Source organism: Chiloscyllium plagiosum, unplaced genomic scaffold, assembly GCF_037043375.1.
Source record: "Chiloscyllium plagiosum isolate Xiang-an unplaced genomic scaffold, Cpla_swu_hap1 HiC_scaffold_44, whole genome shotgun sequence".
NCBI classification, from domain to species: Eukaryota; Metazoa; Chordata; class Chondrichthyes; order Orectolobiformes; family Hemiscylliidae; genus Chiloscyllium; species Chiloscyllium plagiosum.
The window spans coordinates 37701412-37711391 of record NW_028270182.1 but is presented as its reverse complement, the minus strand read 5'-3'; positions in this window follow the sequence as shown (position 1 = coordinate 37711391).

Here is a 9980-nt window from a genome sequence, read left to right as displayed (position 1 = left end):
TCATAGAGAGGGCGATAGAGAGAGGAGGGACAGAGAGAGGGGGGACAGATAGAGAGGGGACAGACAGTGGGGACAGAGAGAGAGAGAGTGGGGACAGAGAGAGGGGACAGAGAGAGGGGTACAGAGAGAGTGGGGGGCAGAGTGAGAGTGGCAGAAAGAGTGAGACAGAGAGGGGGCGACAGAGAGAGGGGGCAGAGAGAGGTGGGACAGAGAGGGGGACAGAGAGAGAGGTCGGACAGAGAGAGACGGGGACAGATAGTGAGGGGACAGGGAGAGGGGTCAGAGAGAGTCGGCGACAGAGAGAGAGGGGGGGCAGAGAGAGGGGCGACAGATAGAGAGGGGACAGAGAGAGGGGACAGAGAGACAGGGGACAGAGAGAGAGAGGGGTCAGAGAGAGAGTGGCAGAAAGAGCGGGACAGAGAGAGAGAGGGGGACAGATAGAGAGGGGACAGAGAGAGGGGACAGAGAGAGAGGGGGACAGAGAGAGAGGGGGGTCAGAGAGAGGGGGACAGAGAGAGGAAGGGCAGAGAGAGAGGGACACAGAGAGAGAGGGGGGCAGAGAGAGAGGGGGACCGAGAGAGAGGGAGAGAGAGAGAGGGGACAGAGAGAGGGGGACAGAGAGAGAGGGGGTAAAGAGAGAGAGGGACAGAGAGACGGGGACAGAGAGAGGGGGAACAGAGAGAGGGGGCAGAGAGAGGGGGACAGAGAGGGGGAACAGAGAGAGAGGGGGACAGATAGAGAAGGGACAGAGAGAGAGGACAGAGAGAAAGGGGGCAGAGAGATGAGGGCAGAGAGAGAGGTGGACAGAGAGAGAGGGGAACAGAGAGAGGGCGACAGAGGGAGGGGGACAGAGAGAGGGGGCCAGAGAGGGAGAGGTACAGAGAGAGAGGGACAGAGAGAGGGGCACACAGAGAGAGAGAGGGACAGAGAGAGAGTGGACAGACAGAGGGGGAGAGAGAGAGGCAGTTGGGAGAGAGAGGGGATCATAGAGAGGGACAGAGAGAGGGGGACAGAGAGTGGGGAGATAGAGGTGGGCAGAGAGAGGGGGACAGAGAGAGGGGGACAGAGAGAGAGAGAGAGGTACAGAGAGAGAGGGGACACAGAGAGGGGCACAGAGAGAGAGAGGGACAGAGAGAGACTGACAGAGAGAGAGGGGACAGAAAGCGGGGGACTGAGAGAGAGGGGGACAGAGAGAGAGGGGACAGAGAGAGGGGGGGACAGATAGAGAGGGGACAGACAGTGGGGACAGAGAGAGAGAGTGGGGACAGAGAGAGGGGACAGAGAGAGGGGGACAGAGAGAGTGAGGGGCAGAGAGAGAGTGGCAGAAAGAGTGAGACAGAGAGGGGGGGCAGAGAGAGAGTGGCAGAGAGAGGGGGACAGAGAGAAGGGGACAGAGAGAGAGGGGGACCGAGAGAGAGGGGGACAGGTAGTGAGGGGACAGGGAGAGGGGTCAGAGAGAGACGGCGACAGAGAGAGAGAGAGGGGGCAGAGAGAGGGGCGACAGATAGAGAGGGGTCAGAGAGACAGGGGGACAGAGAGAGAGAGGGGTCAGAGAGAGAGTGGCAGAAAGAGGGGGCCAGAGAGAGAGAGGGGGACAGATAGAGAGGGGACAGAGAGAGGGGACAGAGAGAGAGGGGGACAGAGAGAGAGGGGGGTCAGAGAGAGGGGGACAGAGAGAGGAAGGGCAGAGAGAGTGGGACACAGAGAGAGAGCGGGACAGAGAGAGAGGGGGACCGAGAGAGAGGGAGAGAGAGAGAGGGGACAGAGAGAGGGGGGACAGAGAGAGAGAGGGGGTAAAGAGAGAGAGGGACAGAGAGACGGGGACAGAGAGAGGGGGAACAGAGAGAGGGGGCAGAGAGAGGGGGACAGAGAGGGGGAACAGAGAGAGAGGGGGACAGATAGAGAAGGGACAGAGAGAGAGGACAGAGAGAGAGGGGGCAGAGAGATGAGGGCAGAGAGAGAGGTGGACAGAGAGAGAGGGGAACAGAGAGAGGGCGACAGAGGGAGGGGGACAGAGAGAGGGGGGCAGAGAGGGAGAGGTACAGAGAGAAAGGGACAGAGAGAGGGGCACACAGAGAGAGAGAGAGGGACAGAGAGAGAGTGGACAGACAGAGGGGGACAGAGAGAGGGGACTGAGAGAGTGGGACAGAGAGAGGAGTGGTCAGGGAGAGAGGGGCCGAGAGAGTGGGTGGGATAGAAAGAGAGGGGACAAAGAGGGACGATAGAGAGAGGCGGGTGGGAGAGATTGGGGACAGAGAGAGAGCGACAGAGAGAGAGGGGGAGAGAGCGGGGGAGAGAGAGAGGCGGGTGGGAGAGAGATGGGGTCAGAAAGAGTGGACAGAGAGAGGGCGACAGAGAGAGAGAGAGGGGCAGAGAGCGGGGGGGAGAGAGACAGAGGCAGTTGGGAAAGAGAGGGGGTCAGAGAGGAGGCGACAGACAGACGGGGACAGAGAGTGCAGATTAGAGAGAGGGCGACAGACAGAGGGGACAGGGAGGGGGACAGAGAGTGGGGAAGATAGAGGTGGGCAGAGATTGGGGGACAGAGAAAGAGAGGGCAGAAAGAGGGTGGCAAAGAGAGGGGGACAGAGAGAGGGGACAGAAAGAGGAGGGAAGAGAGAGAGTGGGGAGAGAAAGAGGTGGGCAGAGAGAAAGTGGGAAGAGAAAGAAGTGGGCAGAAAGAGAGCGGAGAAGAGAAGGGGCGACAGAGAGAGAGAGGTACAGAGAGAGGGTACAGAGAGACGGGCAGAGAGAGATAGAGGGACAGAGAGAGACGGACAGAGAGAGAGGGGACAGAGAGAGGGGACAGAGAGAGCGAGGGGGTACAGAGTGAGAGGGGACAGAGACAGTGGGACAGAGAGCGCGGGGGGTCATAGAGAGGGCGACAGAGAGAGGGGGGACAGAGAGAGAGGGAAAGAGAGAGAAGGGACCGAGACAGAGGGCGACAGAGAGAGGGGGACAGAAAGTGGGGTAGATAGAGATGGGCAGAGAGAAGGGGACAGAGAGAGGGGGCAGAAAGAGGGCGGCAAAGAGAGGGGGTCAGAGAGGTGTGGACAGAGAGAGAGAAGTACAGAGAGAGAGGGGATAGAGAGAGGGGCACAGAGAGAGAGAGGGGGCAGAGAGAGTAGGACAAGAGAGAGAGGGGACAGAGAGAGAGGGGGAAGAGAGAGGGGTACAGAGAGAGAGGGGGAGAGAGAGACGGGGCAGAAAGAGGGTGGCAAAGAGAGGGGGGCAGAGAGGGGGACAGAGAGAGAGGGGGACAGAGAGAGGGGACTGAGAGAGTGGGACAGAGAGAGGAGTGGTCAGGGAGAGAGGGGCCGAGAGGTTGGGCGGGATAGAGAGAGAGGGGACAAAGAGGGACGATAGAGAGAGGCGGGTTGGAGAGATTGGGGACAGAGAGAGGGCGACAGAGAGAGGGGGGAGAGCGGGGGAGAGAGAGAGGCGGGTGGGAGAGAGATGGGGTCAGAAAGAGTGGACAGAGAGAGAGAGGGCAGAGAGCGGGGGGAGAGAGACAGAGGCAGTTGGGAAAGAGAGGGGGTCAGAGAGTAGGCCATACGGGGACAGAGAGTGCAGATTAGAGAGAGGGCGACAGACAGAGGGGACAGAGAGTGGGGTAGATAGAGGTGGGCAGAGATTGGGGGACAGAGAAAGAGGGGGCAGAAAGAGGGCGGCAAAGAGAGGGGGACAGAGAGAGGGGACAGAAAGAGGAGGGCAGAGAGAGAGTGGGGAGAGAAAGAGGTGGGCAGAGAGAAAGTGGGGAGAGAAAGAAGTGGGCAGAAAGAGAGCGGCAAAGACAATGGGGGACAGAGAGAGAGGGTACAGAGAGACGGGCAGACAGAGAGAGATAGAGGGACAGAGAGAGACGGACAGAGAGAGAGGGGACAGAGAGAGGGGGACAGAGAGAGAGAGGGGGACAGAGAGAGAGGGGAAAGAGAGAGAGGGAAAGAGAGAGAGAGGGGACAGAGATAGAGGGGAAGAGAGAGGATTACAGACATAGAGAGGGGCAGAGAGAGAGGGGTTCAGAGACAGAGGGCGACAGACAGAGGGGGACACAGAGAGAGGGGAACCGATAGAGGGGGGACAGAGAGAGGGGGACAGTGAGGGCGTACAGTGAGAGGTGGGTGGGAGAGAGTGGGTGTCAGAGAGAGGGCAACAGAGAGGGGGGGCAGAGAGTGGGGGAGATAGGTGGGGTCAGAGAGAGGGGTCAGAGAAAGAGAGGGGGCAGAAAGAGGCGACAGAGAGAGAGGAGGACAGAGAGAGAGGGGGACAGAGAGAGGGCGACAGAGGGAGGGGTACAGAGAGAGATGGGGCAGAGAACGGGGGAGAGAGAGGCAGTTGGGAGAGAGAGGGGGTCATATAGAGGGACAGAGAGAGGGGGACAGAGAGTGGGGAGGTAGAGGTGGGAAGAGAGAGGGGGACAGAGAGGGGGGACAGAGAGAGAGAGAGGTACAGAGAGAGAGGGGACACAGAGAGGGGCACAGAGGGAGAGAGAGGGACAGAGAGAGACGGACAGAGAGAGAGGGGACAGAAAGCGGGGGACAGAGAGAGAGGGGGACAGAGAGAGAGGGGACAGAGTGAGTGGGAGACAGAGAGCGAGGGGGTCATAGAGAGGGCGACAGAGAGAGGAGGGACAGAGAGAGGGGGGGACAGATAGAGAGGGGACAGACAGTGGGCCAGAGAGAGAGTGGGGACAGAGAGAGGGGACAGAGAGAGGGGGACAGAGAGAGTGGGGGGCAGAGAGAGAGTGGCAGAAAGAGCGAGACGGGGGGGGGGGCAGAGAGAGGGGGCAGAGAGAGGTGGGACAGAGAGGGGGACAGAGAGAGAGGTGGGACAGAGAGAGAGGGGGACAGAAAGAGAGGGGACAGGGAGAGGGGTCAGAGAGAGACGGCGACAGAGAGAGAGAGGGGGGCAGAGAGAGGGGGAACAGATAGAGAGGGGACAGAGAGAGGGGACAGAGAGACAGGGGGACACAGAGAGAGAGAGGTCAGAGAGAGAGTGGCAGAAAGAGGGGGACAGAGAGAGAGAGGGGGACAGATAGAGAGGGGACAGAGAGAGGGGACAGAGAGAGAGGGGGACAGAGAGAGAGGGGGGTCAGAGAGAGGGGGACAGAGAGAGGAAGGGCAGAGAGAGAGGGACACAAAGAGAGAGGGGGGCAGAGAGAGAGGGGTCCGAGAGAGAGGGAGAGAGAGAGAGGGGACAGAGAGAGGGGGGACAGAGAGAGAGGGACAGAGAGAGGGGGACAGAGAGAGGGGGAACAGAGAGAGGGGGCAGAGAGAGGGGGACAGAGAGGGGGAACAGAGAGAGAGGGGGACATATAGAGAAGGGACAGAGAGAGAGGACAGAGAGAGAGGGGGACAGAGAGATAGGAGGGCAGAGAGAGGGGGACACAGAGAGAGGGGGACAGAAAGAGAGGGGGAAAGGTAGAGAGGGGACCGAGAGAGGGGACAGAGAGAGAGGGTAACATAGAGAGAGGGGGGGCAGAGAGAGGGGGACAGATAGAGACGGTACAGAGAGAGGGGAGAGAGAGAGGGGGGGACAGAGAGAAGGGACAGCGAGAGAGGGGGACAGAGGGAGAAATTGGCAGAGAGAGAGTGGCAGAGAGAGGAGGAAAGAGTGAGAGGGGGACAGATAGAGAGGGGACAGAGAGAGGGGACAGAGAGAGGGGCACAGAGAGAGGGGGGGGCAGAGAGAGAGTGGCAGAGAGAGGGGGACAGAGAGAGGGGGACAGAGAGAGGAGGGCAGAGAGAGGGAGGGGGCAGAGAGAGCGGGGACAGAGAGTGAGGGGGACCGAGAAAGAGGGGGACAGATGGAGAGGGGACAGAGAGAGGGGACTGAGAGAGAGGGGGACAGAGAGAGAGGGGGGCAGAGAGAGAGAGAGGGGTCAGATAGAGAGGTAACAGAGAGAGGAGGCAGAGAGAGAGGGGGACAGAGAGAGAGAGGGAGGCAGAGACAGAGTGGGAGAGAGATGGGGACAGAGAGAGAGGGGGACAGAGAGAGGGGGCAGAGAGAGTGGGAGAGAGAGTGGGAGAGAGATGGGGACAGAGATAGAGGGGGACAGAGATAGAGGGGGACAGTAGAGAGGGGACAGGGAGAGGGGACAGAGAGAAAGGGGGACAGAGAGAGAGAGGGGGCAGAGAGAGAGTGGCAGAGAGAGGAGGACATAGAGAGGGGGTGACAGAGAGAGGAGGGAAGAGAGAGAGGGGGTCAGAGAGAGAGGGTGATAGCGAGAGAAGGGGACAGAGAGAGAGGCAGAGATAGAGGGGGGACAGAGAAAGGGGGACAGAGTGGGGGTGACAGAGAGGGGGACAGAGAGAGAGGGGGACAGATAGAGAGGGAACAGAGAGTGGGACAGAGAGGGGGGGACAGAGAGAACGAGGGGGGCAGAGAGAGAGGGGCAGAGAGAGGGGCAGAGAGAGAGGGGCCGAGAGAGGGGGTGAGAGAGAGGGGGGACAGAGAGAGGGGGCAGAGAGAGAGGGAACAGAGAAGGGGGTCAGAGAGAGAGGGGGACAGATAGAGAGGGGACAGAGAAAGAGGGCAGAGAGAGAGGGGACAGAGAGGAGGGGCAGAGAGAGAGGGGGCAGAGAGAGTGGGACAGAGAGAGGGAACAGAGAGAGGAGGGCAGAGTCAGAGGGAGACAGAGAGAGAGAGAGGGGGATCGAGTTAGGGCGACAGAGGGAGGGGTACAGAGAAAGGGGACAGGGAGGGAGAGGTACAGAGAGAGGGGGACAGAGAGAGGGGCACAGAGAGAGAGAGAGGGACAGAGAGAGAGAGGGGGAAGAGAGAGAGGTACAGAGAGAGAGGGGCAGAGAGAGAGGGGGTCAGAGACAGAGGGCGACAGAGAGAGGGGGTCAGAGAGAGAGGGGGACAGATAGAGAGGGGACAGAGAGAGGCGTACAGAGAGAGGTGGCAGAGAGAGGGGGGTTAGAGAGGGGGACACAGAGAGAGGGGGACAGAAAGAGAGGGGGAAAGGTAGAGAGGGGACCGAGAGAGGGGACAGAGTGAGAGGGTAACATAGAGAGAGGGGGGGGCAGAGAGAGGGGGACAGATAGAGACGGTACAGAGAGAGGGGAGAGAGAGAGGGGGGGACAGAGAGATAGGAGGGCAGAGAGAGGGGGGGAACAGAGAGAAGGGGACAGAGAGAGAGGGGGACCGAGAGAGAGGGGGACAGATGGAGAGGGGACAAAGAGAGGGGACAGAGAGAGGGAGGACAGAGAGTGAGCGGGGCAGAGAGAGAGAGGGGTCAGATAGAGAGGGCAGAGAGAGAGGGGGACAGAGAGAGAGAGGAGGGCAGAGAGAGAGTGGCAGAAAGAGGGGACAGAGAGAGAGGGGGACAGAGTGAGGGGGCAGAGAGAGTGGGACAGAGAGAGAGAGGGGGGCAGAGAGAGAGGGGGACAGATAGAGATGGGGACAGAGAGAGGGGACAGAGAGAGAGGGGAACAGAGAGAGAGAGGGTGGCAGAGTGAGAGTGGCAGAAAGAGGGGGACAGAGAGAGAGGGGGACATATAGAGAGTGGACAGAGAGAGGGGACGGAGAGAGGGGACAGTGAGAGATCGGGACAGAGAGGGGGGGGACAGATAGAGAGGGGACCGAGAGAGAGGGGGACAGATAGAGAGGGGACAGAGAGAGGGGACAGAGAGAGGGGGACAGAGAGAGGAGGGCAGGGGGGGGGGGGGACAGAGAGAAAGGGGGGTACAGAGAGGGGACAGAGAGAGAGGGGGACAGAGAGAGAGAGAGGGGGCAGAGAGAGAGTGGCAGAGAGAGAGTGGCAGAGAGAGGAGGACGGTGTGAGAGGGGAACTGATAGAGAGGGGACAGAGAGAAGGGACAGCGAGAGAGGGGGATAGACGGAGAGATTGGCAGAGAGAGAGTGGCAGAGAGAGGAGGAAAGAGTGAGAGGGGGACAGATAGAGAGGGGACAGAGAGAGGGGACAGAGAGAGGGGCACAGAGAGAGAGAGGGGGGCAGAGAGAGAGTGGCAGAGAGAGGCGGACAGAGAGAGGGGGACAGAGAGAGGAGGGCAGAGAGAGGGAGGGGGCAGAGAGAGCGGGGGACAGAGAGTGAGGGGGACCGAGAAAGAGGGGGACAGATGGAGAGGGGACAGAGAGAGGGGACTGAGAGAGAGGGGGACAGAGAGAGAGGGGGGCAGAGAGAGAGAGAGGGGTCAGATAGAGAGGTAACAGAGAGAGGGGGCAGAGAGAGAGGGGGACAGAGAGAGAGAGGGAGGCAGAGACAGAGTGGCAGAAAGAGGGGGACAGAGAGAGAGAGGGACAGAGAGAGGGGGCAGAGAGAGTGGGAGAGAGAGTGGGAGAGAGATGGGGACAGAGATAGAGGGGGACAGAGATAGAGGGGGACATTAGAGAGGGGACAGGGAGAGGGGACAGAGAGAAAGGGGGACAGAGAGAGAGAGGGGGCAGAGAGAGAGTGGCAGAGAGAGGAGGACATAGAGAGGGGGTGACAGAGAGAGGAGGGAAGAGAGAGAGGGGGTCAGAGAGAGAGGGTGATAGCGAGAGAAGGGGACAGAGAGAGAGGCAGAGATAGAGGGGGGACAGAGAAAGGGGGACAGAGTGGGGGTGACAGAGAGGGGGACAGAGAGAGAGGGGGACAGATAGAGAGGGAACAGAGAGTGGGACAGAGAGGGGGGGACAGAGAGAACGAGGGGGGCAGAGAGAGAGGGGCAGAGAGAGGGGCAGAGAGAGAGGGGCCGAGAGAGGGGGAGAGAGAGAGGGGGGACAGAGAGAGGGGGCAGAGAGAGAGGGAACAGAGAAGGGGGTCAGAGAGAGAGGGGGACAGATAGAGAGGGGACAGAGAAAGAGGGCAGAGAGAGAGGGGACAGAGAGGAGGGGCAGAGAGAGAGGGGGCAGAGAGAGTGGGACAGAGAGAGGGAACAGAGAGAGGAGGGCAGAGTCAGAGGGGGACAGAGAGAGAGAGAGGGGGACCGAGTTAGGGCGACAGAGGGAGGGGTACAGAGAAAGGGGACAGAGAGGGAGAGGTACAGAGAGAGGGGGACAGAGAGAGGGGCACACAGAGAGAGAGAGGGACAGAGAGAGAGAGGGGGAAGAGAGAGAGGTACAGAGAGAGAGGGGCAGAGAGAGAGGGGGTCAGAGACAGAGGGCGACAGAGAGAGGGGGGACAGAGAGAGAGGGGGACAGATAGAGAGGGGACAGAGAGAGGCGTACAGAGAGAGGTGGCAGAGAGAGGGGGGTTAGAGAGGGGGACACAGAGAGAGGGGGACAGAAAGAGAGGGGGAAAGGTAGAGAGGGGACAGAGAGAGGGGACAGAGAAAGAGGGGGACATAGAGAGAGGGGGGGGCAGAGAGAAAGGGGGACAGATAGAGACGGGACAGAGAGAGGGGAGAGAGAGAGAGGGGGACAGAGAGATAGGAGGGCAGAGAGAGGGGGGGGACAGAGAGAAGGGGACAGAGAGAGAGGTGGACCGAGAGAGATGGGGACAGATGGAGAGGGGACAAAGAGAGGGGACAGAGAGAGGGAGGACAGAGAGTGAGCGGGGCAGAGAGAGAGAGGGGTCAGATAGAGAGGTTACAGAGAGAGGGGACAGAGAGAGAGGGGGACAGAGAGAGAGAGGAGGGCAGAGAGAGAGAGTGGCAGAAAGAGGGGGACAGAGAGAGAGGGGGACAGAGAGAGGGGGCAGAGAGAGGGGGACAGGTAGGGGGACAGAGAGAGAGGGGACAGCGAGAGGGGACAGAGAGAGAGGGGGACAGATAGAGAGGGGGGCAGAGAGAGGGGACAGAGAGAGAGGGGAACAGAGAGAGAGAGGGTGGCAGAGTGAGAGTGGCAGAAAGAGGGGGACAGAGAGAGAGGGGGACATATAGAGAGTGGACAGAGAGAGGGGACGGAGAGAGGGGACAGTGAGAGAGGGGGACAGAGAGGGGGGGGCAGAGAGAGAGAGGCAGAGAGAATGACAGAGAGAGGGGGGCAGAGAGAGCAGGGCAGAGAGAGAGGGGACAGAGAGAGAGGGGACAGAGAGA